We start from the raw sequence: 22,619 nt of genomic DNA on the forward strand, positions 1-22,619 counted from the left end.
ATGGCTTGCGTGGCTCTGGATCTGGCTGCAGGTTCCCTTGTTTCCGAGGGCAGGGAAGAGCTGGTGGCCATGACTGTTAGTCCTCGCATAGTTGGCGTGGCTGGAAAAGCTTGAGTGGCTTGTATGGCTCTGGGTCTGGCTGCAGGTTGGGTTGTTGCCGACAGTGGCGCTGGCGGCCGTGTGCCGGGTGCGAGGAGCATTGGGGCAGGGCAGGAAGGCGCTGGTGTGTGCTGGAGAGCGCTGCTGTGGGGCTGAGGGGTGCCTACGGCTATACCACCCTGAGAACACCCGATCTCGTCTGATCTCGGAAGCTAAGCAGGGTCGGGCCCGGTTAGTACTTGGATGGGAGACCGCCTGGGAATACCGGGTGCTGTAGGCTTCTTTTGCTGGGTCCTGGGCTCTGGGCCAGAGGTGCCTTGTTTTGCTTGGGCAGCGGTGCCAAGGAGCTCAAGGGCGAGGGTGGCTCATGGGGCTTGCATGGCTTGCGTGGCTCTGGGTCCGGCTGCAGGTTCTGTTGTTGCCGAGGGCAGGGCAGAGCTGGTGGCCATGACTGTTAGTCCTCACATAGTTGGCGTGGCTGGAAAAGCTTGAGTGGCTTGTGTGGTGTTCGGTCTGGCTGCAGGTTGGGTTGTTGCCAACAGTGGCGCTGGCGGCCGTGTGCCGGGTGCGGGGGGCATTGGGGCAGGGCAGGAAGGCGCTGGTGTGTGCTGGAGAGCGCTGCTGTGGGGCTGAGGGGTGCCTACGGCCATACCACCCTGAGAACGCCCGATATCGTCTGATCTCGGAAGCTAAGCAGGGTCGGGCCCGGTTAGTACTTGGATGGGAGACCGCCTGGGAATACCGGGTGCTGTAGGCTTCTTTTGCTGGGTCCTGGGCTCTGGGCCAGAGGTGCCTTGTTTTGCTTGGGCAGCGGTGCCAAGGAGCACAAGGGGGAGGGTGGCTCATGGGGCTTGCATGGCTTGCGTGGCTCTGGGTCCGGCTGCAGGTTCTGTTGTTTCCGAGGTCAGGGCAGAGCTGGTGGCCATGACTGTTAGTCCTCACATAGTTGGCGTGGCTGGAAAAGCTTGAGTGGCTTGTATGGCTCTGGGTCTGGCTGCAGGTTGGGTTGTTGCCGACAGTGGCGCTGGCGGCCGTGTGCCGGGTGCAGGGGGCATTGGGGCAGGGCAGGAAGGCGCTGGTGTGTGCTGGAGAGCGCTGCTGTGGGGCTGAGGGGTGCCTACGGCCATACCACCCTGAGACTGCCCGATATCGTCTGATCTCGGAAGCTAAGCAGGGTCGGGCCCGGTTAGTACTTGGATGGGAGACCGCCTGGGAATACCGGGTGCTGTAGGCTTCTTTTGCTGGGTCCTGGGCTCTGGGCCAGAGGTGCCTTGTTTTGTTTGGGCAGCGGTGCCAAGGAGCTCAAGGGCGAGGGTGGCTCATGGGGCTTGCATGGCTTGCGTGGCTCTGGGTCCGGCTGCAGGTTCTGTTGTTGCCGAGGGCAGGGCAGAGCTGGTGGCCATGACTGTTAGTCCTCGCATAGTTGGCGTGGCGGGAAAAGCTTGAGTGGCTTGTATGGCTCTGGGTCTGGCTGCCGGTTGGGTTGTTGCCGACAGTGGCGCTGGCGGCCGTGTGCCGGGTGCGGGGGGCATTGGGGCAGGGCAGGAAGGCGCTGGTGTGTGCTGGAGAGCGCTGCTGTGGGGCTGAGGGGTGCCTACGGCCATACCACCCTGAGAACGCCCGATCTCGTCTGATCTCGGAAGCTAAGCAGGGTCGGGCCCGGTTAGTACTTGGATGGGAGACCGCCTGGGAATACCGGGTGCTGTAGGCTTCTTTTGCTGGGTCCTGGGCTCTGGGCCAGAGGTGCCTTGTTTTGCTTGGGCAGCGGTGCCAAGGAGCTCAAGGGCGAGGGTGGCTCATGGGGCTTGCATGGCTTGCGTGGCTCTGGGTCCGGCTGCAGGTTCTGTTGCTGCCGAGGGCAGGGCAGAGCTGGTGGCCATGACTGTTAGTCCTCACATAGTTGGCGTGGCTGGAAAAGCTTGAGTGGCTTGTGTGGTGTTCGGTCTGGCTGCTGGTTGGGTTGTTGCCGACAGTGGCGCTGGCGGCCGTGTGCCGGGTGCGGGGGGCATTGGGGCAGGGCAGGAAGGCGCTGGTGTGTGCTGGAGAGCGCTGCTGTGGGGCTGAGGGGTGCCTACGGCCATACCACCCTGAGAACGCCCGATCTCGTCTGATCTCGGAAGCTAAGCAGGGTCGGGCCCGGTTAGTACTTGGATGGGAGACCGCCTGGGAATACCGGGTGCTGTAGGCTTCTTTTGCTGGGTCCTGGGCTCTGGGCCAGAGGTGCCTTGTTTTGCTTGGGCAGCGGTGCCAAGGAGCACAAGGGCGAGGGTGGCTCATGGGGCTTGCATGGCTTGCGTGGCTCTGGATCTGGCTGCAGGTTCCCTTGTTTCCGAGGGCAGGGAAGAGCTGGTGGCCATGACTGTTAGTCCTCGCATAGTTGGCGTGGCGGGAAAAGCTTGAGTGGCTTGTATGGCTCTGGGTCTGGCTGCAGGTTGGGTTGTTGCCGACAGTGGCGCTGGCGGCCGTGTGCCGGGTGCGGGGGGCATTGGGGCAGGGCAGGAAGGCGCTGGTGTGTGCTGGAGAGCGCTGCTGTGGGGCTGAGGGGTGCCTACGGCCATACCACCCTGAGAACGCCCGATCTCGTCTGATCTCGGAAGCTAAGCAGGGTCGGGCCCGGTTAGTACTTGGATGGGAGACCGCCTGGGAATACCGGGTGCTGTAGGCTTCTTTTGCTGGGTCCTGGGCTCTGGGCCAGAGGTGCCTTGTTTTGCTTGGGCAGCGGTGCCAAGGAGCTCAAGGGCGAGGGTGGCTCATGGGGCTTGCATGGCTTGCGTGGCTCTGGGTCCGGCTGCAGGTTCTGTTGTTTCCGAGGTCAGGGCAGAGCTGGTGGCCATGACTGTTAGTCCTCGCATAGTTGGCGTGGCTGGAAAAGCTTGAGTGGCTTGTGTGGTGTTCGGTCTGGCTGCAGGTTGGGTTGTTGCCGACAGTGGCGCTGGCGGCCGTGTGCCGGGTGCGGGGGGCATTGGGGCAGGGCAGGAAGGCGCTGGTGTGTGCTGGAGAGCGCTGCTGTGGGGCTGAGGGGTGCCTACGGCCATACCACCCTGAGAACGCCCGATCTCGTCTGATCTCGGAAGCTAAGCAGGGTCGGGCCCGGTTAGTACTTGGATGGGAGACCGCCTGGGAATACCGGGTGCTGTAGGCTTCTTTTGCTGGGTCCTGGGCTCTGGGCCAGAGGTGCCTTGTTTTGCTTGGGCAGCGGTGCCAAGGAGCTCAAGGGCGAGGGTGGCTCATGGGGCTTGCATGGCTTGCGTGGCTCTGGGTCCGGCTGCAGGTTCTGTTGCTGCCGAGGGCAGGGCAGAGCTGGTGGCCATGACTGTTAGTCCTCACATAGTTGGCGTGGCTGGAAAAGCTTGAGTGGCTTGTGTGGTGTTCGGTCTGGCTGCTGGTTGGGTTGTTGCCGACAGTGGCGCTGGCGGCCGTGTGCCGGGTGCGGGGGGCATTGGGGCAGGGCAGGAAGGCGCTGGTGTGTGCTGGAGAGCGCTGCTGTGGGGCTGAGGGGTGCCTACGGCCATACCACCCTGAGAACGCCCGATCTCGTCTGATCTCGGAAGCTAAGCAGGGTCGGGCCCGGTTAGTACTTGGATGGGAGACCGCCTGGGAATACCGGGTGCTGTAGGCTTCTTTTGCTGGGTCCTGGGCTCTGGGCCAGAGGTGCCTTGTTTTGCTTGGGCAGCGGTGCCAAGGAGCACAAGGGGGAGGGTGGCTCATGGGGCTTGCATGGCTTGCGTGGCTCTGGATCTGGCTGCAGGTTCCCTTGTTTCCGAGGGCAGGGAAGAGCTGGTGGCCATGACTGTTAGTCCTCGCATAGTTGGCGTGGCGGGAAAAGCTTGAGTGGCTTGTATGGCTCTGGGTCTGGCTGCAGGTTGGGTTGTTGCCGACAGTGGCGCTGGCGGCCGTGTGCCGGGTGCGGGGGGCATTGGGGCAGGGCAGGAAGGCGCTGGTGTGTGCTGGAGAGCGCTGCTGTGGGGCTGAGGGGTGCCTACGGCCATACCACCCTGAGAACGCCCGATATCGTCTGATCTCGGAAGCTAAGCAGGGTCGGGCCCGGTTAGTACTTGGATGGGAGACCGCCTGGGAATACCGGGTGCTGTAGGCTTCTTTTGCTGGGTCCTGGGCTCTGGGCCAGAGGTGCCTTGTTTTGCTTGGGCAGCGGTGCCAAGGAGCACAAGGGCGAGGGTGGCTCATGGGGCTTGCATGGCTTGCGTGGCTCTGGATCTGGCTGCAGGTTCCCTTGTTTCCGAGGGCAGGGAAGAGCTGGTGGCCATGACTGTTAGTCCTCGCATAGTTGGCGTGGCGGGAAAAGCTTGAGTGGCTTGTATGGCTCTGGGTCTGGCTGCAGGTTGGGTTGTTGCCGACAGTGGCGCTGGCGGCCGTGTGCCGGGTGCGGGGGGCATTGGGGCAGGGCAGGAAGGCGCTGGTGTGTGCTGGAGAGCGCTGCTGTGGGGCTGAGGGGTGCCTACGGCCATACCACCCTGAGAACGCCCGATCTCGTCTGATCTCGGAAGCTAAGCAGGGTCGGGCCCGGTTAGTACTTGGATGGGAGACCGCCTGGGAATACCGGGTGCTGTAGGCTTCTTTTGCTGGGTCCTGGGCTCTGGGCCAGAGGTGCCTTGTTTTGCTTGGGCAGCGGTGCCAAGGAGCACAAGGGGGAGGGTGGCTCATGGGGCTTGCATGGCTTGCGTGGCTCTGGATCTGGCTGCAGGTTCCCTTGTTTCCGAGGGCAGGGAAGAGCTGGTGGCCATGACTGTTAGTCCTCGCATAGTTGGCGTGGCGGGAAAAGCTTGAGTGGCTTGTATGGCTCTGGGTCTGGCTGCAGGTTGGGTTGTTGCCGACAGTGGCGCTGGCGGCCGTGTGCCGGGTGCGGGGGGCATTGGGGCAGGGCAGGAAGGCGCTGGTGTGTGCTGGAGAGCGCTGCTGTGGGGCTGAGGGGTGCCTACGGCCATACCACCCTGAGAACGCCCGATCTCGTCTGATCTCGGAAGCTAAGCAGGGTCGGGCCCGGTTAGTACTTGGATGGGAGACCGCCTGGGAATACCGGGTGCTGTAGGCTTCTTTTGCTGGGTTCTGGGCTCTGGGCCAGAGGTGCCTTGTTTTGCTTGGGCAGCGGTGCCAAGGAGCACAAGGGGGAGGGTGGCTCATGGGGCTTGCATGGCTTGCGTGGCTCTGGATCTGGCTGCAGGTTCCCTTGTTTCCGAGGGCAGGGAAGAGCTGGTGGCCATGACTGTTAGTCCTCGCATAGTTGGCGTGGCGGGAAAAGCTTGAGTGGCTTGTATGGCTCTGGGTCTGGCTGCAGGTTGGGTTGTTGCCGACAGTGGCGCTGGCGGCCGTGTGCCGGGTGCGAGGAGCATTGGGGCAGGGCAGGAAGGCGCTGGTGTGTGCTGGAGAGCGCTGCTGTGGGGCTGAGGGGTGCCTACGGCTATACCACCCTGAGAACGCCCGATCTCGTCTGATCTCGGAAGCTAAGCAGGGTCGGGCCCGGTTAGTACTTGGATGGGAGACCGCCTGGGAATACCGGGTGCTGTAGGCTTCTTTTGCTGGGTCCTGGGCTCTGGGCCAGAGGTGCCTTGTTTTGCTTGGGCAGCGGTGCCAAGGAGCTCAAGGGCGAGGGTGGCTCATGGGGCTTGCATGGCTTGCGTGGCTCTGGGTCCGGCTGCAGGTTCTGTTGTTGCCGAGGGCAGGGCAGAGCTGGTGGCCATGACTGTTAGTCCTCGCATAGTTGGCGTGGCTGGAAAAGCTTGAGTGGCTTGTGTGGTGTTCGGTCTGGCTGCAGGTTGGGTTGTTGCCGACAGTGGCGCTGGCGGCCGTGTGCCGGGTGCGAGGAGCATTGGGGCAGGGCAGGAAGGCGCTGGTGTGTGCTGGAGAGCGCTGCTGTGGGGCTGAGGGGTGCCTACGGCCATACCACCCTGAGAACACCCGATCTCGTCTGATCTCGGAAGCTAAGCAGGGTCGGGCCCGGTTAGTACTTGGATGGGAGACCGCCTGGGAATACCGGGTGCTGTAGGCTTCTTTTGCTGGGTCCTGGGCTCTGGGCCAGAGGTGCCTTGTTTTGCTTGGGCAGCGGTGCCAAGGAGCTCAAGGGCGAGGGTGGCTCATGGGGCTTGCATGGCTTGCGTGGCTCTGGGTCCGGCTGCAGGTTCTGTTGTTGCCGAGGGCAGGGCAGAGCTGGTGGCCATGACTGTTAGTCCTCACATAGTTGGCGTGGCTGGAAAAGCTTGAGTGGCTTGTGTGGTGTTCGGTCTGGCTGCAGGTTGGGTTGTTGCCAACAGTGGCGCTGGCGGCCGTGTGCCGGGTGCGGGGGGCATTGGGGCAGGGCAGGAAGGCGCTGGTGTGTGCTGGAGAGCGCTGCTGTGGGGCTGAGGGGTGCCTACGGCCATACCACCCTGAGAACGCCCGATCTCGTCTGATCTCGGAAGCTAAGCAGGGTCGGGCCCGGTTAGTACTTGGATGGGAGACCGCCTGGGAATACCGGGTGCTGTAGGCTTCTTTTGCTGGGTCCTGGGCTCTGGGCCAGAGGTGCCTTGTTTTGCTTGGGCAGCGGTGCCAAGGAGCACAAGGGGGAGGGTGGCTCATGGGGCTTGCATGGCTTGCGTGGCTCTGGGTCCGGCTGCAGGTTCTGTTGTTTCCGAGGTCAGGGCAGAGCTGGTGGCCATGACTGTTAGTCCTCACATAGTTGGCGTGGCTGGAAAAGCTTGAGTGGCTTGTATGGCTCTGGGTCTGGCTGCAGGTTGGGTTGTTGCCGACAGTGGCGCTGGCGGCCGTGTGCCGGGTGCAGGGGGCATTGGGGCAGGGCAGGAAGGCGCTGGTGTGTGCTGGAGAGCGCTGCTGTGGGGCTGAGGGGTGCCTACGGCCATACCACCCTGAGACTGCCCGATATCGTCTGATCTCGGAAGCTAAGCAGGGTCGGGCCCGGTTAGTACTTGGATGGGAGACCGCCTGGGAATACCGGGTGCTGTAGGCTTCTTTTGCTGGGTCCTGGGCTCTGGGCCAGAGGTGCCTTGTTTTGCTTGGGCAGCGGTGCCAAGGAGCTCAAGGGCGAGGGTGGCTCATGGGGCTTGCATGGCTTGCGTGGCTCTGGGTCCGGCTGCAGGTTCTGTTGTTGCCGAGGGCAGGGCAGAGCTGGTGGCCATGACTGTTAGTCCTCGCATAGTTGGCGTGGCGGGAAAAGCTTGAGTGGCTTGTATGGCTCTGGGTCTGGCTGCCGGTTGGGTTGTTGCCGACAGTGGCGCTGGCGGCCGTGTGCCGGGTGCGGGGGGCATTGGGGCAGGGCAGGAAGGCGCTGGTGTGTGCTGGAGAGCGCTGCTGTGGGGCTGAGGGGTGCCTACGGCCATACCACCCTGAGAACGCCCGATCTCGTCTGATCTCGGAAGCTAAGCAGGGTCGGGCCCGGTTAGTACTTGGATGGGAGACCGCCTGGGAATACCGGGTGCTGTAGGCTTCTTTTGCTGGGTCCTGGGCTCTGGGCCAGAGGTGCCTTGTTTTGCTTGGGCAGCGGTGCCAAGGAGCTCAAGGGCGAGGGTGGCTCATGGGGCTTGCATGGCTTGCGTGGCTCTGGGTCCGGCTGCAGGTTCTGTTGCTGCCGAGGGCAGGGCAGAGCTGGTGGCCATGACTGTTAGTCCTCACATAGTTGGCGTGGCTGGAAAAGCTTGAGTGGCTTGTGTGGTGTTCGGTCTGGCTGCTGGTTGGGTTGTTGCCGACAGTGGCGCTGGCGGCCGTGTGCCGGGTGCGGGGGGCATTGGGGCAGGGCAGGAAGGCGCTGGTGTGTGCTGGAGAGCGCTGCTGTGGGGCTGAGGGGTGCCTACGGCCATACCACCCTGAGAACGCCCGATCTCGTCTGATCTCGGAAGCTAAGCAGGGTCGGGCCCGGTTAGTACTTGGATGGGAGACCGCCTGGGAATACCGGGTGCTGTAGGCTTCTTTTGCTGGGTCCTGGGCTCTGGGCCAGAGGTGCCTTGTTTTGCTTGGGCAGCGGTGCCAAGGAGCACAAGGGCGAGGGTGGCTCATGGGGCTTGCATGGCTTGCGTGGCTCTGGATCTGGCTGCAGGTTCCCTTGTTTCCGAGGGCAGGGAAGAGCTGGTGGCCATGACTGTTAGTCCTCGCATAGTTGGCGTGGCGGGAAAAGCTTGAGTGGCTTGTATGGCTCTGGGTCTGGCTGCAGGTTGGGTTGTTGCCGACAGTGGCGCTGGCGGCCGTGTGCCGGGTGCGGGGGGCATTGGGGCAGGGCAGGAAGGCGCTGGTGTGTGCTGGAGAGCGCTGCTGTGGGGCTGAGGGGTGCCTACGGCCATACCACCCTGAGAACGCCCGATCTCGTCTGATCTCGGAAGCTAAGCAGGGTCGGGCCCGGTTAGTACTTGGATGGGAGACCGCCTGGGAATACCGGGTGCTGTAGGCTTCTTTTGCTGGGTCCTGGGCTCTGGGCCAGAGGTGCCTTGTTTTGCTTGGGCAGCGGTGCCAAGGAGCTCAAGGGCGAGGGTGGCTCATGGGGCTTGCATGGCTTGCGTGGCTCTGGGTCCGGCTGCAGGTTCTGTTGTTTCCGAGGTCAGGGCAGAGCTGGTGGCCATGACTGTTAGTCCTCGCATAGTTGGCGTGGCTGGAAAAGCTTGAGTGGCTTGTGTGGTGTTCGGTCTGGCTGCAGGTTGGGTTGTTGCCGACAGTGGCGCTGGCGGCCGTGTGCCGGGTGCGGGGGGCATTGGGGCAGGGCAGGAAGGCGCTGGTGTGTGCTGGAGAGCGCTGCTGTGGGGCTGAGGGGTGCCTACGGCCATACCACCCTGAGAACGCCCGATCTCGTCTGATCTCGGAAGCTAAGCAGGGTCGGGCCCGGTTAGTACTTGGATGGGAGACCGCCTGGGAATACCGGGTGCTGTAGGCTTCTTTTGCTGGGTCCTGGGCTCTGGGCCAGAGGTGCCTTGTTTTGCTTGGGCAGCGGTGCCAAGGAGCTCAAGGGCGAGGGTGGCTCATGGGGCTTGCATGGCTTGCGTGGCTCTGGGTCCGGCTGCAGGTTCTGTTGCTGCCGAGGGCAGGGCAGAGCTGGTGGCCATGACTGTTAGTCCTCACATAGTTGGCGTGGCTGGAAAAGCTTGAGTGGCTTGTGTGGTGTTCGGTCTGGCTGCTGGTTGGGTTGTTGCCGACAGTGGCGCTGGCGGCCGTGTGCCGGGTGCGGGGGGCATTGGGGCAGGGCAGGAAGGCGCTGGTGTGTGCTGGAGAGCGCTGCTGTGGGGCTGAGGGGTGCCTACGGCCATACCACCCTGAGAACGCCCGATCTCGTCTGATCTCGGAAGCTAAGCAGGGTCGGGCCCGGTTAGTACTTGGATGGGAGACCGCCTGGGAATACCGGGTGCTGTAGGCTTCTTTTGCTGGGTCCTGGGCTCTGGGCCAGAGGTGCCTTGTTTTGCTTGGGCAGCGGTGCCAAGGAGCACAAGGGGGAGGGTGGCTCATGGGGCTTGCATGGCTTGCGTGGCTCTGGGTCCGGCTGCAGGTTCTGTTGTTTCCGAGGTCAGGGCAGAGCTGGTGGCCATGACTGTTAGTCCTCACATAGTTGGCGTGGCTGGAAAAGCTTGAGTGGCTTGTATGGCTCTGGGTCTGGCTGCAGGTTGGGTTGTTGCCGACAGTGGCGCTGGCGGCCGTGTGCCGGGTGCGGGGGGCATTGGGGCAGGGCAGGAAGGCGCTGGTGTGTGCTGGAGAGCGCTGCTGTGGGGCTGAGGGGTGCCTACGGCCATACCACCCTGAGAACGCCCGATCTCGTCTGATCTCGGAAGCTAAGCAGGGTCGGGCCCGGTTAGTACTTGGATGGGAGACCGCCTGGGAATACCGGGTGCTGTAGGCTTCTTTTGCTGGGTCCTGGGCTCTGGGCCAGAGGTGCCTTGTTTTGCTTGGGCAGCGGTGCCAAGGAGCACAAGGGCGAGGGTGGCTCATGGGGCTTGCATGGCTTGCGTGGCTCTGGATCTGGCTGCAGGTTCCCTTGTTTCCGAGGGCAGGGAAGAGCTGGTGGCCATGACTGTTAGTCCTCGCATAGTTGGCGTGGCGGGAAAAGCTTGAGTGGCTTGTATGGCTCTGGGTCTGGCTGCAGGTTGGGTTGTTGCCGACAGTGGCGCTGGCGGCCGTGTGCCGGGTGCGGGGGGCATTGGGGCAGGGCAGGAAGGCGCTGGTGTGTGCTGGAGAGCGCTGCTGTGGGGCTGAGGGGTGCCTACGGCCATACCACCCTGAGAACGCCCGATCTCGTCTGATCTCGGAAGCTAAGCAGGGTCGGACCCGGTTAGTACTTGGATGGGAGACCGCCTGGGAATACCGGGTGCTGTAGGCTTCTTTTGCTGGGTCCTGGGCTCTGGGCCAGAGGTGCCTTGTTTTGCTTGGGCAGCGGTGCCAAGGAGCTCAAGGGCGAGGGTGGCTCATGGGGCTTGCATGGCTTGCGTGGCTCTGGGTCCGGCTGCAGGTTCTGTTGCTGCCGAGGGCAGGGCAGAGCTGGTGGCCATGACTGTTAGTCCTCACATAGAGAGCGTGGCTGGAAAAGCTTGAGTGGCTTGTGTGGTGTTCGGTCTGGCTGCTGGTTGGGTTGTTGCCGACAGTGGCGCTGGCGGCCGTGTGCCGGGTGCGGGGGGCATTGGGGCAGGGCAGGAAGGCGCTGGTGTGTGCTGGAGAGCGCTGCTGTGGGGCTGAGGGGTGCCTACGGCCATACCACCCTGAGAACGCCCGATCTCGTCTGATCTCGGAAGCTAAGCAGGGTCGGGCCCGGTTAGTACTTGGATGGGAGACCGCCTGGGAATACCGGGTGCTGTAGGCTTCTTTTGCTGGGTCCTGGGCTCTGGGCCAGAGGTGCCTTGTTTTGCTTGGGCAGCGGTGCCAAGGAGCACAAGGGGGAGGGTGGCTCATGGGGCTTGCATGGCTTGCGTGGCTCTGGGTCCGGCTGCAGGTTCTGTTGTTTCCGAGGTCAGGGCAGAGCTGGTGGCCATGACTGTTAGTCCTCACATAGTTGGCGTGGCTGGAAAAGCTTGAGTGGCTTGTATGGCTCTGGGTCTGGCTGCAGGTTGGGTTGTTGCCGACAGTGGCGCTGGCGGCCGTGTGCCGGGTGCGGGGGGCATTGGGGCAGGGCAGGAAGGCGCTGGTGTGTGCTGGAGAGCGCTGCTGTGGGGCTGAGGGGTGCCTACGGCCATACCACCCTGAGAACGCCCGATCTCGTCTGATCTCGGAAGCTAAGCAGGGTCGGGCCCGGTTAGTACTTGGATGGGAGACCGCCTGGGAATACCGGGTGCTGTAGGCTTCTTTTGCTGGGTCCTGGGCTCTGGGCCAGAGGTGCCTTGTTTTGCTTGGGCAGCGGTGCCAAGGAGCACAAGGGGGAGGGTGGCTCATGGGGCTTGCATGGCTTGCGTGGCTCTGGATCTGGCTGCAGGTTCCCTTGTTTCCGAGGGCAGGGAAGAGCTGGTGGCCATGACTGTTAGTCCTCGCATAGTTGGCGTGGCGGGAAAAGCTTGAGTGGCTTGTATGGCTCTGGGTCTGGCTGCAGGTTGGGTTGTTGCCGACAGTGGCGCTGGCGGCCGTGTGCCGGGTGCGGGGGGCATTGGGGCAGGGCAGGAAGGCGCTGGTGTGTGCTGGAGAGCGCTGCTGTGGGGCTGAGGGGTGCCTACGGCCATACCACCCTGAGAACGCCCGATCTCGTCTGATCTCGGAAGCTAAGCAGGGTCGGACCCGGTTAGTACTTGGATGGGAGACCGCCTGGGAATACCGGGTGCTGTAGGCTTCTTTTGCTGGGTCCTGGGCTCTGGGCCAGAGGTGCCTTGTTTTGCTTGGGCAGCGGTGCCAAGGAGCTCAAGGGCGAGGGTGGCTCATGGGGCTTGCATGGCTTGCGTGGCTCTGGGTCCGGCTGCAGGTTCTGTTGCTGCCGAGGGCAGGGCAGAGCTGGTGGCCATGACTGTTAGTCCTCACATAGTTGGCGTGGCTGGAAAAGCTTGAGTGGCTTGTGTGGTGTTCGGTCTGGCTGCTGGTTGGGTTGTTGCCGACAGTGGCGCTGGCGGCCGTGTGCCGGGTGCGGGGGGCATTGGGGCAGGGCAGGAAGGCGCTGGTGTGTGCTGGAGAGCGCTGCTGTGGGGCTGAGGGGTGCCTACGGCCATACCACCCTGAGAACGCCCGATCTCGTCTGATCTCGGAAGCTAAGCAGGGTCGGGCCCGGTTAGTACTTGGATGGGAGACCGCCTGGGAATACCGGGTGCTGTAGGCTTCTTTTGCTGGGTCCTGGGCTCTGGGCCAGAGGTGCCTTGTTTTGCTTGGGCAGCGGTGCCAAGGAGCACAAGGGGGAGGGTGGCTCATGGGGCTTGCATGGCTTGCGTGGCTCTGGATCTGGCTGCAGGTTCCCTTGTTTCCGAGGGCAGGGAAGAGCTGGTGGCCATGACTGTTAGTCCTCGCATAGTTGGCGTGGCGGGAAAAGCTTGAGTGGCTTGTATGGCTCTGGGTCTGGCTGCAGGTTGGGTTGTTGCCGACAGTGGCGCTGGCGGCCGTGTGCCGGGTGCGGGGGGCATTGGGGCAGGGCAGGAAGGCGCTGGTGTGTGCTGGAGAGCGCTGCTGTGGGGCTGAGGGGTGCCTACGGCCATACCACCCTGAGAACGCCCGATCTCGTCTGATCTCGGAAGCTAAGCAGGGTCGGACCCGGTTAGTACTTGGATGGGAGACCGCCTGGGAATACCGGGTGCTGTAGGCTTCTTTTGCTGGGTCCTGGGCTCTGGGCCAGAGGTGCCTTGTTTTGCTTGGGCAGCGGTGCCAAGGAGCACAAGGGCGAGGGTGGCTCATGGGGCTTGCATGGCTTGCGTGGCTCTGGATCTGGCTGCAGGTTCCCTTGTTTCCGAGGGCAGGGAAGAGCTGGTGGCCATGACTGTTAGTCCTCGCATAGTTGGCGTGGCGGGAAAAGCTTGAGTGGCTTGTATGGCTCTGGGTCTGGCTGCAGGTTGGGTTGTTGCCGACAGTGGCGCTGGCGGCCGTGTGCCGGGTGCGGGGGGCATTGGGGCAGGGCAGGAAGGCGCTGGTGTGTGCTGGAGAGCGCTGCTGTGGGGCTGAGGGGTGCCTACGGCCATACCACCCTGAGAACGCCCGATATCGTCTGATCTCGGAAGCTAAGCAGGGTCGGGCCCGGTTAGTACTTGGATGGGAGACCGCCTGGGAATACCGGGTGCTGTAGGCTTCTTTTGCTGGGTCCTGGGCTCTGGGCCAGAGGTGCCTTGTTTTGCTTGGGCAGCGGTGCCAAGGAGCTCAAGGGCGAGGGTGGCTCATGGGGCTTGCATGGCTTGCGTGGCTCTGGATCTGGCTGCAGGTTCCCTTGTTTCCGAGGGCAGGGAAGAGCTGGTGGCCATGACTGTTAGTCCTCGCATAGTTGGCGTGGCGGGAAAAGCTTGAGTGGCTTGTATGGCTCTGGGTCTGGCTGCAGGTTGGGTTGTTGCCGACAGTGGCGCTGGCGGCCGTGTGCCGGGTGCGGGGGGCATTGGGGCAGGGCAGGAAGGCGCTGGTGTGTGCTGGAGAGCGCTGCTGTGGGGCTGAGGGGTGCCTACGGCCATACCACCCTGAGAACGCCCGATCTCGTCTGATCTCGGAAGCTAAGCAGGGTCGGGCCCGGTTAGTACTTGGATGGGAGACCGCCTGGGAATACCGGGTGCTGTAGGCTTCTTTTGCTGGGTCCTGGGCTCTGGGCCAGAGGTGCCTTGTTTTGCTTGGGCAGCGGTGCCAAGGAGCACAAGGGGGAGGGTGGCTCATGGGGCTTGCATGGCTTGCGTGGCTCTGGATCTGGCTGCAGGTTCCCTTGTTTCCGAGGGCAGGGAAGAGCTGGTGGCCATGACTGTTAGTCCTCGCATAGTTGGCGTGGCGGGAAAAGCTTGAGTGGCTTGTATGGCTCTGGGTCTGGCTGCAGGTTGGGTTGTTGCCGACAGTGGCGCTGGCGGCCGTGTGCCGGGTGCGGGGGGCATTGGGGCAGGGCAGGAAGGCGCTGGTGTGTGCTGGAGAGCGCTGCTGTGGGGCTGAGGGGTGCCTACGGCCATACCACCCTGAGAACGCCCGATCTCGTCTGATCTCGGAAGCTAAGCAGGGTCGGGCCCGGTTAGTACTTGGATGGGAGACCGCCTGGGAATACCGGGTGCTGTAGGCTTCTTTTGCTGGGTTCTGGGCTCTGGGCCAGAGGTGCCTTGTTTTGCTTGGGCAGCGGTGCCAAGGAGCACAAGGGGGAGGGTGGCTCATGGGGCTTGCATGGCTTGCGTGGCTCTGGATCTGGCTGCAGGTTCCCTTGTTTCCGAGGGCAGGGAAGAGCTGGTGGCCATGACTGTTAGTCCTCGCATAGTTGGCGTGGCGGGAAAAGCTTGAGTGGCTTGTATGGCTCTGGGTCTGGCTGCAGGTTGGGTTGTTGCCGACAGTGGCGCTGGCGGCCGTGTGCCGGGTGCGAGGAGCATTGGGGCAGGGCAGGAAGGCGCTGGTGTGTGCTGGAGAGCGCTGCTGTGGGGCTGAGGGGTGCCTACGGCTATACCACCCTGAGAACGCCCGATCTCGTCTGATCTCGGAAGCTAAGCAGGGTCGGGCCCGGTTAGTACTTGGATGGGAGACCGCCTGGGAATACCGGGTGCTGTAGGCTTCTTTTGCTGGGTCCTGGGCTCTGGGCCAGAGGTGCCTTGTTTTGCTTGGGCAGCGGTGCCAAGGAGCTCAAGGGCGAGGGTGGCTCATGGGGCTTGCATGGCTTGCGTGGCTCTGGGTCCGGCTGCAGGTTCTGTTGTTGCCGAGGGCAGGGCAGAGCTGGTGGCCATGACTGTTAGTCCTCGCATAGTTGGCGTGGCTGGAAAAGCTTGAGTGGCTTGTGTGGTGTTCGGTCTGGCTGCAGGTTGGGTTGTTGCCGACAGTGGCGCTGGCGGCCGTGTGCCGGGTGCGAGGAGCATTGGGGCAGGGCAGGAAGGCGCTGGTGTGTGCTGGAGAGCGCTGCTGTGGGGCTGAGGGGTGCCTACGGCCATACCACCCTGAGAACACCCGATCTCGTCTGATCTCGGAAGCTAAGCAGGGTCGGGCCCGGTTAGTACTTGGATGGGAGACCGCCTGGGAATACCGGGTGCTGTAGGCTTCTTTTGCTGGGTCCTGGGCTCTGGGCCAGAGGTGCCTTGTTTTGCTTGGGCAGCGGTGCCAAGGAGCTCAAGGGCGAGGGTGGCTCATGGGGCTTGCATGGCTTGCGTGGCTCTGGGTCCGGCTGCAGGTTCTGTTGTTGCCGAGGGCAGGGCAGAGCTGGTGGCCATGACTGTTAGTCCTCACATAGTTGGCGTGGCTGGAAAAGCTTGAGTGGCTTGTGTGGTGTTCGGTCTGGCTGCAGGTTGGGTTGTTGCCAACAGTGGCGCTGGCGGCCGTGTGCCGGGTGCGGGGGGCATTGGGGCAGGGCAGGAAGGCGCTGGTGTGTGCTGGAGAGCGCTGCTGTGGGGCTGAGGGGTGCCTACGGCCATACCACCCTGAGAACGCCCGATATCGTCTGATCTCGGAAGCTAAGCAGGGTCGGGCCCGGTTAGTACTTGGATGGGAGACCGCCTGGGAATACCGGGTGCTGTAGGCTTCTTTTGCTGGGTCCTGGGCTCTGGGCCAGAGGTGCCTTGTTTTGCTTGGGCAGCGGTGCCAAGGAGCACAAGGGGGAGGGTGGCTCATGGGGCTTGCATGGCTTGCGTGGCTCTGGGTCCGGCTGCAGGTTCTGTTGTTTCCGAGGTCAGGGCAGAGCTGGTGGCCATGACTGTTAGTCCTCACATAGTTGGCGTGGCTGGAAAAGCTTGAGTGGCTTGTATGGCTCTGGGTCTGGCTGCAGGTTGGGTTGTTGCCGACAGTGGCGCTGGCGGCCGTGTGCCGGGTGCAGGGGGCATTGGGGCAGGGCAGGAAGGCGCTGGTGTGTGCTGGAGAGCGCTGCTGTGGGGCTGAGGGGTGCCTACGGCCATACCACCCTGAGACTGCCCGATATCGTCTGATCTCGGAAGCTAAGCAGGGTCGGGCCCGGTTAGTACTTGGATGGGAGACCGCCTGGGAATACCGGGTGCTGTAGGCTTCTTTTGCTGGGTCCTGGGCTCTGGGCCAGAGGTGCCTTGTTTTGCTTGGGCAGCGGTGCCAAGGAGCTCAAGGGCGAGGGTGGCTCATGGGGCTTGCATGGCTTGCGTGGCTCTGGGTCCGGCTGCAGGTTCTGTTGTTGACGAGGGCAGGGCAGAGCTGGTGGCCATGACTGTTAGTCCTCGCATAGTTGGCGTGGCGGGAAAAGCTTGAGTGGCTTGTATGGCTCTGGGTCTGGCTGCCGGTTGGGTTGTTGCCGACAGTGGCGCTGGCGGCCGTGTGCCGGGTGCGGGGGGCATTGGGGCAGGGCAGGAAGGCGCTGGTGTGTGCTGGAGAGCGCTGCTGTGGGGCTGAGGGGTGCCTACGGCCATACCACCCTGAGAACGCCCGATCTCGTCTGATCTCGGAAGCTAAGCAGGGTCGGGCCCGGTTAGTACTTGGATGGGAGACCGCCTGGGAATACCGGGTGCTGTAGGCTTCTTTTGCTGGGTCCTGGGCTCTGGGCCAGAGGTGCCTTGTTTTGCTTGGGCAGCGGTGCCAAGGAGCTCAAGGGCGAGGGTGGCTCATGGGGCTTGCATGGCTTGCGTGGCTCTGGGTCCGGCTGCAGGTTCTGTTGCTGCCGAGGGCAGGGCAGAGCTGGTGGCCATGACTGTTAGTCCTCACATAGTTGGCGTGGCTGGAAAAGCTTGAGTGGCTTGTGTGGTGTTCGGTCTGGCTGCTGGTTGGGTTGTTGCCGACAGTGGCGCTGGCGGCCGTGTGCCGGGTGCGGGGGGCATTGGGGCAGGGCAGGAAGGCGCTGGTGTGTGCTGGAGAGCGCTGCTGTGGGGCTGAGGGGTGCCTACGGCCATACCACCCTGAGAACGCCCGATCTCGTCTGATCTCGGAAGCTAAGCAGGGTCGGGCCCGGTTAGTACTTGGATGGGAGACCGCCTGGGAATACCGGGTGCTGTAGGCTTCTTTTGCTGGGTCCTGGGCTCTGGGCCAGAGGTGCCTTGTTTTGCTTGGGCAGCGGTGCCAAGGAGCACAAGGGCGAGGGTGGCTCATGGGGCTTGCATGGCTTGCGTGGCTCTGGATCTGGCTGCAGGTTCCCTTGTTTCCGAGGGCAGGGAAGAGCTGGTGGCCATGACTGTTAGTCCTCGCATAGTTGGCGTGGCGGGAAAAGCTTGAGTGGCTTGTATGGCTCTGGGTCTGGCTGCAGGTTGGGTTGTTGCCGACAGTGGCGCTGGCGGCCGTGTGCCGGGTGCGGGGGGCATTGGGGCAGGGCAGGAAGGCGCTGGTGTGTGCTGGAGAGCGCTGCTGTGGGGCTGAGGGGTGCCTACGGCCATACCACCCTGAGAACGCCCGATCTCGTCTGATCTCGGAAGCTAAGCAGGGTCGGGCCCGGTTAGTACTTGGATGGGAGACCGCCTGGGAATACCGGGTGCTGTAGGCTTCTTTTGCTGGGTCCTGGGCTCTGGGCCAGAGGTGCCTTGTTTTGCTTGGGCAGCGGTGCCAAGGAGCTCAAGGGCGAGGGTGGCTCATGGGGCTTGCATGGCTTGCGTGGCTCTGGGTCCGGCTGCAGGTTCTGTTGTTTCCGAGGTCAGGGCAGAGCTGGTGGCCATGACTGTTAGTCCTCGCATAGTTGGCGTGGCTGGAAAAGCTTGAGTGGCTTGTGTGGTGTTCGGTCTGGCTGCAGGTTGGGTTGTTGCCGACAGTGGCGCTGGCGGCCGTGTGCCGGGTGCGGGGGGCATTGGGGCAGGGCAGGAAGGCGCTGGTGTGTGCTGGAGAGCGCTGCTGTGGGGCTGAGGGGTGCCTACGGCCATACCACCCTGAGAACGCCCGATCTCGTCTGATCTCGGAAGCTAAGCAGGGTCGGGCCCGGTTAGTACTTGGATGGGAGACCGCCTGGGAATACCGGGTGCTGTAGGCTTCTTTTGCTGGGTCCTGGGCTCTGGGCCAGAGGTGCCTTGTTTTGCTTGGGCAGCGGTGCCAAGGAGCACAAGGGCGAGGGTGGCTCATGGGGCTTGCATGGCTTGCGTGGCTCTGGATCTGGCTGCAGGTTCCCTTGTTTCCGAGGGCAGGGAAGAGCTGGTGGCCATGACTGTTAGTCCTCGCATAGTTGGCGTGGCGGGAAAAGCTTGAGTGGCTTGTATGGCTCTGGGTCTGGCTGCAGGTTGGGTTGTTGCCGACAGTGGCGCTGGCGGCCGTGTGCCGGGTGCGGGGGGCATTGGGGCAGGGCAGGAAGGCGCTGGTGTGTGCTGGAGAGCGCTGCTGTGGGGCTGAGGGGTGCCTACGGCCATACCACCCTGAGAACGCCCGATCTCGTCTGATCTCGGAAGCTAAGCAGGGTCGGGCCCGGTTAGTACTTGGATGGGAGACCGCCTGGGAATACCGGGTGCTGTAGGCTTCTTTTGCTGGGTCCTGGGCTCTGGGCCAGAGGTGCCTTGTTTTGCTTGGGCAGCGGTGCCAAGGAGCTCAAGGGCGAGGGTGGCTCATGGGGCTTGCATGGCTTGCGTGGCTCTGGGTCCGGCTGCAGGTTCTGTTGCTGCCGAGGGCAGGGCAGAGCTGGTGGCCATGACTGTTAGTCCTCACATAGTTGGCGTGGCTGGAAAAGCTTGAGTGGCTTGTGTGGTGTTCGGTCTGGCTGCTGGTTGGGTTGTTGCCGACAGTGGCGCTGGCGGCCGTGTGCCGGGTGCGGGGGGCATTGGGGCAGGGCAGGAAGGCGCTGGTGTGTGCTGGAGAGCGCTGCTGTGGGGCTGAGGGGTGCCTACGGCCATACCACCCTGAGAACGCCCGATCTCGTCTGATCTCGGAAGCTAAGCAGGGTCGGGCCCGGTTAGTACTTGGATGGGAGACCGCCTGGGAATACCGGGTGCTGTAGGCTTCTTTTGCTGGGTCCTGGGCTCTGGGCCAGAGGTGCCTTGTTTTGCTTGGGCAGCGGTGCCAAGGAGCACAAGGGGGAGGGTGGCTCATGGGGCTTGCATGGCTTGCGTGGCTCTGGGTCCGGCTGCAGGTTCTGTTGTTTCCGAGGTCAGGGCAGAGCTGGTGGCCATGACTGTTAGTCCTCACATAGTTGGCGTGGCTGGAAAAGCTTGAGTGGCTTGTATGGCTCTGGGTCTGGCTGCAGGTTGGGTTGTTGCCGACAGTGGCGCTGGCGGCCGTGTGCCGGGTGCGGGGGGCATTGGGGCAGGGCAGGAAGGCGCTGGTGTGTGCTGGAGAGCGCTGCTGTGGGGCTGAGGGGTGCCTACGGCCATACCACCCTGAGAACGCCCGATCTCGTCTGATCTCGGAAGCTAAGCAGGGTCGGGCCCGGTTAGTACTTGGATGGGAGACCGCCTGGGAATACCGGGTGCTGTAGGCTTCTTTTGCTGGGTCCTGGGCTCTGGGCCAGAGGTGCCTTGTTTTGCTTGGGCAGCGGTGCCAAGGAGCACAAGGGGGAGGGTGGCTCATGGGGCTTGCATGGCTTGCGTGGCTCTGGATCTGGCTGCAGGTTCCCTTGTTTCCGAGGGCAGGGAAGAGCTGGTGGCCATGACTGTTAGTCCTCGCATAGTTGGCGTGGCGGGAAAAGCTTGAGTGGCTTGTATGGCTCTGGGTCTGGCTGCAGGTTGGGTTGTTGCCGACAGTGGCGCTGGCGGCCGTGTGCCGGGTGCGGGGGGCATTGGGGCAGGGCAGGAAGGCGCTGGTGTGTGCTGGAGAGCGCTGCTGTGGGGCTGAGGGGTGCCTACGGCCATACCACCCTGAGAACGCCCGATATCGTCTGATCTCGGAAGCTAAGCAGGGTCGGGCCCGGTTAGTACTTGGATGGGAGACCGCCTGGGAATACCGGGTGCTGTAGGCTTCTTTTGCTGGGTCCTGGGCTCTGGGCCAGAGGTGCCTTGTTTTGCTTGGGCAGCGGTGCCAAGGAGCACAAGGGCGAGGGTGGCTCATGGGGCTTGCATGGCTTGCGTGGCTCTGGATCTGGCTGCAGGTTCCCTTGTTTCCGAGGGCAGGGAAGAGCTGGTGGCCATGACTGTTAGTCCTCGCATAGTTGGCGTGGCGGGAAAAGCTTGAGTGGCTTGTATGGCTCTGGGTCTGGCTGCAGGTTGGGTTGTTGCCGACAGTGGCGCTGGCGGCCGTGTGCCGGGTGCGGGGGGCATTGGGGCAGGGCAGGAAGGCGCTGGTGTGTGCTGGAGAGCGCTGCTGTGGGGCTGAGGGGTGCCTACGGCCATACCACCCTGAGAACGCCCGATCTCGTCTGATCTCGGAAGCTAAGCAGGGTCGGGCCCGGTTAGTACTTGGATGGGAGACCGCCTGGGAATACCGGGTGCTGTAGGCTTCTTTTGCTGGGTCCTGGGCTCTGGGCCAGAGGTGCCTTGTTTTGCTTGGGCAGCGGTGCCAAGGAGCACAAGGGGGAGGGTGGCTCATGGGGCTTGCATGGCTTGCGTGGCTCTGGATCTGGCTGCAGGTTCCCTTGTTTCCGAGGGCAGGGAAGAGCTGGTGGCCATGACTGTTAGTCCTCGCATAGTTGGCGTGGCGGGAAAAGCTTGAGTGGCTTGTATGGCTCTGGGTCTGGCTGCAGGTTGGGTTGTTGCCGACAGTGGCGCTGGCGGCCGTGTGCCGGGTGCGGGGGGCATTGGGGCAGGGCAGGAAGGCGCTGGTGTGTGCTGGAGAGCGCTGCTGTGGGGCTGAGGGGTGCCTACGGCCATACCACCCTGAGAACGCCCGATCTCGTCTGATCTCGGAAGCTAAGCAGGGTCGGGCCCGGTTAGTACTTGGATGGGAGACCGCCTGGGAATACCGGGTGCTGTAGGCTTCTTTTGCTGGGTTCTGGGCTCTGGGCCAGAGGTGCCTTGTTTTGCTTGGGCAGCGGTGCCAAGGAGCACAAGGGGGAGGGTGGCTCATGGGGCTTGCATGGCTTGCGTGGCTCTGGATCTGGCTGCAGGTTCCCTTGTTTCCGAGGGCAGGGAAGAGCTGGTGGCCATGACTGTTAGTCCTCGCATAGTTGGCGTGGCGGGAAAAGCTTGAGTGGCTTGTATGGCTCTGGGTCTGGCTGCAGGTTGGGTTGTTGCCGACAGTGGCGCTGGCGGCCGTGTGCCGGGTGCGAGGAGCATTGGGGCAGGGCAGGAAGGCGCTGGTGTGTGCTGGAGAGCGCTGCTGTGGGGCTGAGGGGTGCCTACGGCTATACCACCCTGAGAACGCCCGATCTCGTCTGATCTCGGAAGCTAAGCAGGGTCGGGCCCGGTTAGTACTTGGATGGGAGACCGCCTGGGAATACCGGGTGCTGTAGGCTTCTTTTGCTGGGTCCTGGGCTCTGGGCCAGAGGTGCCTTGTTTTGCTTGGGCAGCGGTGCCAAGGAGCACAAGGGCGAGGGTGGCTCATGGGGCTTGCATGGCTTGCGTGGCTCTGGATCTGGCTGCAGGTTCCCTTGTTTCCGAGGGCAGGGAAGAGCTGGTGGCCATGACTGTTAGTCCTCGCATAGTTGGCGTGGCGGGAAATGCTTGAGTGGCTTGTATGGCTCTGGGTCTGGCTGCAGGTTGGGTTGTTGCCGACAGTGGCGCTGGCGGCCGTGTGCCGGGTGCGGGGGGCATTGGGGCAGGGCAGGAAGGCGCTGGTGTGTGCTGGAGAGCGCTGCTGTGGGGCTGAGGGGTGCCTACGGCCATACCACCCTGAGAACGCCCGATCTCGTCTGATCTCGGAAGCTAAGCAGGGTCGGGCCCGGTTAGTACTTGGATGGGAGACCGCCTGGGAATACCGGGTGCTGTAGGCTTCTTTTGCTGGGTCCTGGGCTCTGGGCCAGAGGTGCCTTGTTTTGCTTGGGCAGCGGTGCCAAGGAGCACAAGGGCGAGGGTGGCTCATGGGGCTTGCATGGCTTGCGTGGCTCTGGATCTGGCTGCAGGTTCCCTTGTTTCCGAGGGCAGGGAAGAGCTGGTGGCCATGACTGTTAGTCCTCGCATAGTTGGCGTGGCGGGCAAAGCTTGAGTGGCTTGTATGGCTCTGGGTCTGGCTGCAGGTTGGGTTGTTGCCGACAGTGGCGCTGGCGGCCGTGTGCCGGGTGCGAGGAGCATTGGGGCAGGGCAGGAAGGCGCTGGTGTGTGCTGGAGAGCGCTGCTGTGGGGCTGAGGGGTGCCTACGGCCATACCACCCTGAGAACACCCGATCTCGTCTGATCTCGGAAGCTAAGCAGGGTCGGGCCCGGTTAGTACTTGGATGGGAGACCGCCTGGGAATACCGGGTGCTGTAGGCTTCTTTTGCTGGGTCCTGGGCTCTGGGCCAGAGGTGCCTTGTTTTGCTTGGGCAGCGGTGCCAAGGAGCTCAAGGGCGAGGGTGGCTCATGGGGCTTGCATGGCTTGCGTGGCTCTGGGTCCGGCTGCAGGTTCTGTTGTTGCCGAGGGCAGGGCAGAGCTGGTGGCCATGACTGTTAGTCCTCACATAGTTGGCGTGGCTGGAAAAGCTTGAGTGGCTTGTGTGGTGTTCGGTCTGGCTGCAGGTTGGGTTGTTGCCAACAGTGGCGCTGGCGGCCGTGTGCCGGGTGCGGGGGGCAT

The 22,619-nt window shown here is 63.2% G+C and overlaps 47 non-coding genes across 47 annotated transcripts; all 47 read left to right on the top strand.

Moving 5' to 3' along the window:
* The first annotated feature begins 260 nt into the window (after positions 1–260).
* Positions 261–379, top strand: LOC138115962 (5S ribosomal RNA). Its single transcript, XR_011153862.1, has one exon. It is a non-coding gene; the product is annotated as a 5S ribosomal RNA (ribosomal RNA).
* A 358-nt stretch (positions 380–737) lies between these two features.
* Positions 738–856, top strand: LOC138115625 (5S ribosomal RNA). The gene has a single exon (XR_011153536.1). It is a non-coding gene; the product is annotated as a 5S ribosomal RNA (ribosomal RNA).
* A 358-nt stretch (positions 857–1,214) lies between these two features.
* Positions 1,215–1,333, top strand: LOC138115708 (5S ribosomal RNA). The gene has a single exon (XR_011153619.1). It is a non-coding gene; the product is annotated as a 5S ribosomal RNA (ribosomal RNA).
* A 358-nt stretch (positions 1,334–1,691) lies between these two features.
* On the top strand, positions 1,692–1,810 carry LOC138116184 (5S ribosomal RNA). The gene has a single exon (XR_011154078.1). It is a non-coding gene; the product is annotated as a 5S ribosomal RNA (ribosomal RNA).
* Positions 1,811–2,168: 358 nt separating this feature from the next.
* Positions 2,169–2,287, top strand: LOC138114992 (5S ribosomal RNA). Its single transcript, XR_011152905.1, has one exon. It is a non-coding gene; the product is annotated as a 5S ribosomal RNA (ribosomal RNA).
* A 358-nt stretch (positions 2,288–2,645) lies between these two features.
* LOC138114993 (5S ribosomal RNA) lies at positions 2,646–2,764 on the top strand. Its single transcript, XR_011152906.1, has one exon. It is a non-coding gene; the product is annotated as a 5S ribosomal RNA (ribosomal RNA).
* A 358-nt stretch (positions 2,765–3,122) lies between these two features.
* Positions 3,123–3,241, top strand: LOC138114994 (5S ribosomal RNA). Its single transcript, XR_011152907.1, has one exon. It is a non-coding gene; the product is annotated as a 5S ribosomal RNA (ribosomal RNA).
* Positions 3,242–3,599: 358 nt separating this feature from the next.
* LOC138114995 (5S ribosomal RNA) lies at positions 3,600–3,718 on the top strand. Its single transcript, XR_011152908.1, has one exon. It is a non-coding gene; the product is annotated as a 5S ribosomal RNA (ribosomal RNA).
* A 358-nt stretch (positions 3,719–4,076) lies between these two features.
* On the top strand, positions 4,077–4,195 carry LOC138115626 (5S ribosomal RNA). Its single transcript, XR_011153537.1, has one exon. It is a non-coding gene; the product is annotated as a 5S ribosomal RNA (ribosomal RNA).
* A 358-nt stretch (positions 4,196–4,553) lies between these two features.
* On the top strand, positions 4,554–4,672 carry LOC138114996 (5S ribosomal RNA). Its single transcript, XR_011152909.1, has one exon. It is a non-coding gene; the product is annotated as a 5S ribosomal RNA (ribosomal RNA).
* Positions 4,673–5,030: 358 nt separating this feature from the next.
* LOC138114998 (5S ribosomal RNA) lies at positions 5,031–5,149 on the top strand. Its single transcript, XR_011152911.1, has one exon. It is a non-coding gene; the product is annotated as a 5S ribosomal RNA (ribosomal RNA).
* A 358-nt stretch (positions 5,150–5,507) lies between these two features.
* Positions 5,508–5,626, top strand: LOC138115301 (5S ribosomal RNA). Its single transcript, XR_011153215.1, has one exon. It is a non-coding gene; the product is annotated as a 5S ribosomal RNA (ribosomal RNA).
* A 358-nt stretch (positions 5,627–5,984) lies between these two features.
* Positions 5,985–6,103, top strand: LOC138115730 (5S ribosomal RNA). Its single transcript, XR_011153637.1, has one exon. It is a non-coding gene; the product is annotated as a 5S ribosomal RNA (ribosomal RNA).
* A 358-nt stretch (positions 6,104–6,461) lies between these two features.
* On the top strand, positions 6,462–6,580 carry LOC138114999 (5S ribosomal RNA). Its single transcript, XR_011152912.1, has one exon. It is a non-coding gene; the product is annotated as a 5S ribosomal RNA (ribosomal RNA).
* A 358-nt stretch (positions 6,581–6,938) lies between these two features.
* LOC138115709 (5S ribosomal RNA) lies at positions 6,939–7,057 on the top strand. The gene has a single exon (XR_011153620.1). It is a non-coding gene; the product is annotated as a 5S ribosomal RNA (ribosomal RNA).
* Positions 7,058–7,415: 358 nt separating this feature from the next.
* On the top strand, positions 7,416–7,534 carry LOC138115000 (5S ribosomal RNA). The gene has a single exon (XR_011152913.1). It is a non-coding gene; the product is annotated as a 5S ribosomal RNA (ribosomal RNA).
* Positions 7,535–7,892: 358 nt separating this feature from the next.
* On the top strand, positions 7,893–8,011 carry LOC138115001 (5S ribosomal RNA). Its single transcript, XR_011152914.1, has one exon. It is a non-coding gene; the product is annotated as a 5S ribosomal RNA (ribosomal RNA).
* Positions 8,012–8,369: 358 nt separating this feature from the next.
* Positions 8,370–8,488, top strand: LOC138115002 (5S ribosomal RNA). The gene has a single exon (XR_011152915.1). It is a non-coding gene; the product is annotated as a 5S ribosomal RNA (ribosomal RNA).
* Positions 8,489–8,846: 358 nt separating this feature from the next.
* Positions 8,847–8,965, top strand: LOC138115003 (5S ribosomal RNA). The gene has a single exon (XR_011152916.1). It is a non-coding gene; the product is annotated as a 5S ribosomal RNA (ribosomal RNA).
* Positions 8,966–9,323: 358 nt separating this feature from the next.
* On the top strand, positions 9,324–9,442 carry LOC138115004 (5S ribosomal RNA). The gene has a single exon (XR_011152917.1). It is a non-coding gene; the product is annotated as a 5S ribosomal RNA (ribosomal RNA).
* Positions 9,443–9,800: 358 nt separating this feature from the next.
* On the top strand, positions 9,801–9,919 carry LOC138115005 (5S ribosomal RNA). The gene has a single exon (XR_011152918.1). It is a non-coding gene; the product is annotated as a 5S ribosomal RNA (ribosomal RNA).
* Positions 9,920–10,277: 358 nt separating this feature from the next.
* On the top strand, positions 10,278–10,396 carry LOC138115331 (5S ribosomal RNA). The gene has a single exon (XR_011153244.1). It is a non-coding gene; the product is annotated as a 5S ribosomal RNA (ribosomal RNA).
* A 358-nt stretch (positions 10,397–10,754) lies between these two features.
* Positions 10,755–10,873, top strand: LOC138115006 (5S ribosomal RNA). The gene has a single exon (XR_011152919.1). It is a non-coding gene; the product is annotated as a 5S ribosomal RNA (ribosomal RNA).
* A 358-nt stretch (positions 10,874–11,231) lies between these two features.
* On the top strand, positions 11,232–11,350 carry LOC138115007 (5S ribosomal RNA). The gene has a single exon (XR_011152920.1). It is a non-coding gene; the product is annotated as a 5S ribosomal RNA (ribosomal RNA).
* A 358-nt stretch (positions 11,351–11,708) lies between these two features.
* LOC138115332 (5S ribosomal RNA) lies at positions 11,709–11,827 on the top strand. Its single transcript, XR_011153245.1, has one exon. It is a non-coding gene; the product is annotated as a 5S ribosomal RNA (ribosomal RNA).
* Positions 11,828–12,185: 358 nt separating this feature from the next.
* On the top strand, positions 12,186–12,304 carry LOC138115009 (5S ribosomal RNA). Its single transcript, XR_011152922.1, has one exon. It is a non-coding gene; the product is annotated as a 5S ribosomal RNA (ribosomal RNA).
* A 358-nt stretch (positions 12,305–12,662) lies between these two features.
* Positions 12,663–12,781, top strand: LOC138115333 (5S ribosomal RNA). Its single transcript, XR_011153246.1, has one exon. It is a non-coding gene; the product is annotated as a 5S ribosomal RNA (ribosomal RNA).
* A 358-nt stretch (positions 12,782–13,139) lies between these two features.
* On the top strand, positions 13,140–13,258 carry LOC138115627 (5S ribosomal RNA). The gene has a single exon (XR_011153538.1). It is a non-coding gene; the product is annotated as a 5S ribosomal RNA (ribosomal RNA).
* A 358-nt stretch (positions 13,259–13,616) lies between these two features.
* Positions 13,617–13,735, top strand: LOC138115010 (5S ribosomal RNA). Its single transcript, XR_011152923.1, has one exon. It is a non-coding gene; the product is annotated as a 5S ribosomal RNA (ribosomal RNA).
* Positions 13,736–14,093: 358 nt separating this feature from the next.
* Positions 14,094–14,212, top strand: LOC138115011 (5S ribosomal RNA). Its single transcript, XR_011152924.1, has one exon. It is a non-coding gene; the product is annotated as a 5S ribosomal RNA (ribosomal RNA).
* Positions 14,213–14,570: 358 nt separating this feature from the next.
* On the top strand, positions 14,571–14,689 carry LOC138115302 (5S ribosomal RNA). Its single transcript, XR_011153216.1, has one exon. It is a non-coding gene; the product is annotated as a 5S ribosomal RNA (ribosomal RNA).
* A 358-nt stretch (positions 14,690–15,047) lies between these two features.
* LOC138115753 (5S ribosomal RNA) lies at positions 15,048–15,166 on the top strand. Its single transcript, XR_011153659.1, has one exon. It is a non-coding gene; the product is annotated as a 5S ribosomal RNA (ribosomal RNA).
* Positions 15,167–15,524: 358 nt separating this feature from the next.
* Positions 15,525–15,643, top strand: LOC138115628 (5S ribosomal RNA). Its single transcript, XR_011153539.1, has one exon. It is a non-coding gene; the product is annotated as a 5S ribosomal RNA (ribosomal RNA).
* Positions 15,644–16,001: 358 nt separating this feature from the next.
* LOC138115710 (5S ribosomal RNA) lies at positions 16,002–16,120 on the top strand. Its single transcript, XR_011153621.1, has one exon. It is a non-coding gene; the product is annotated as a 5S ribosomal RNA (ribosomal RNA).
* A 358-nt stretch (positions 16,121–16,478) lies between these two features.
* On the top strand, positions 16,479–16,597 carry LOC138115012 (5S ribosomal RNA). Its single transcript, XR_011152925.1, has one exon. It is a non-coding gene; the product is annotated as a 5S ribosomal RNA (ribosomal RNA).
* A 358-nt stretch (positions 16,598–16,955) lies between these two features.
* On the top strand, positions 16,956–17,074 carry LOC138115013 (5S ribosomal RNA). Its single transcript, XR_011152926.1, has one exon. It is a non-coding gene; the product is annotated as a 5S ribosomal RNA (ribosomal RNA).
* Positions 17,075–17,432: 358 nt separating this feature from the next.
* On the top strand, positions 17,433–17,551 carry LOC138115014 (5S ribosomal RNA). Its single transcript, XR_011152927.1, has one exon. It is a non-coding gene; the product is annotated as a 5S ribosomal RNA (ribosomal RNA).
* A 358-nt stretch (positions 17,552–17,909) lies between these two features.
* Positions 17,910–18,028, top strand: LOC138115015 (5S ribosomal RNA). The gene has a single exon (XR_011152928.1). It is a non-coding gene; the product is annotated as a 5S ribosomal RNA (ribosomal RNA).
* A 358-nt stretch (positions 18,029–18,386) lies between these two features.
* LOC138115016 (5S ribosomal RNA) lies at positions 18,387–18,505 on the top strand. The gene has a single exon (XR_011152929.1). It is a non-coding gene; the product is annotated as a 5S ribosomal RNA (ribosomal RNA).
* A 358-nt stretch (positions 18,506–18,863) lies between these two features.
* LOC138115017 (5S ribosomal RNA) lies at positions 18,864–18,982 on the top strand. The gene has a single exon (XR_011152930.1). It is a non-coding gene; the product is annotated as a 5S ribosomal RNA (ribosomal RNA).
* A 358-nt stretch (positions 18,983–19,340) lies between these two features.
* On the top strand, positions 19,341–19,459 carry LOC138115018 (5S ribosomal RNA). Its single transcript, XR_011152931.1, has one exon. It is a non-coding gene; the product is annotated as a 5S ribosomal RNA (ribosomal RNA).
* Positions 19,460–19,817: 358 nt separating this feature from the next.
* Positions 19,818–19,936, top strand: LOC138115629 (5S ribosomal RNA). Its single transcript, XR_011153540.1, has one exon. It is a non-coding gene; the product is annotated as a 5S ribosomal RNA (ribosomal RNA).
* A 358-nt stretch (positions 19,937–20,294) lies between these two features.
* On the top strand, positions 20,295–20,413 carry LOC138115020 (5S ribosomal RNA). The gene has a single exon (XR_011152933.1). It is a non-coding gene; the product is annotated as a 5S ribosomal RNA (ribosomal RNA).
* Positions 20,414–20,771: 358 nt separating this feature from the next.
* On the top strand, positions 20,772–20,890 carry LOC138115021 (5S ribosomal RNA). Its single transcript, XR_011152934.1, has one exon. It is a non-coding gene; the product is annotated as a 5S ribosomal RNA (ribosomal RNA).
* A 358-nt stretch (positions 20,891–21,248) lies between these two features.
* On the top strand, positions 21,249–21,367 carry LOC138115303 (5S ribosomal RNA). Its single transcript, XR_011153217.1, has one exon. It is a non-coding gene; the product is annotated as a 5S ribosomal RNA (ribosomal RNA).
* A 358-nt stretch (positions 21,368–21,725) lies between these two features.
* Positions 21,726–21,844, top strand: LOC138115022 (5S ribosomal RNA). Its single transcript, XR_011152935.1, has one exon. It is a non-coding gene; the product is annotated as a 5S ribosomal RNA (ribosomal RNA).
* Positions 21,845–22,202: 358 nt separating this feature from the next.
* On the top strand, positions 22,203–22,321 carry LOC138115765 (5S ribosomal RNA). The gene has a single exon (XR_011153670.1). It is a non-coding gene; the product is annotated as a 5S ribosomal RNA (ribosomal RNA).
* Positions 22,322–22,619: the final 298 nt, after the last annotated feature.

Source organism: Aphelocoma coerulescens, chromosome 9, assembly GCF_041296385.1.
Source record: "Aphelocoma coerulescens isolate FSJ_1873_10779 chromosome 9, UR_Acoe_1.0, whole genome shotgun sequence".
In the NCBI taxonomy this organism is placed as follows: Eukaryota; Metazoa; Chordata; class Aves; order Passeriformes; family Corvidae; genus Aphelocoma; species Aphelocoma coerulescens.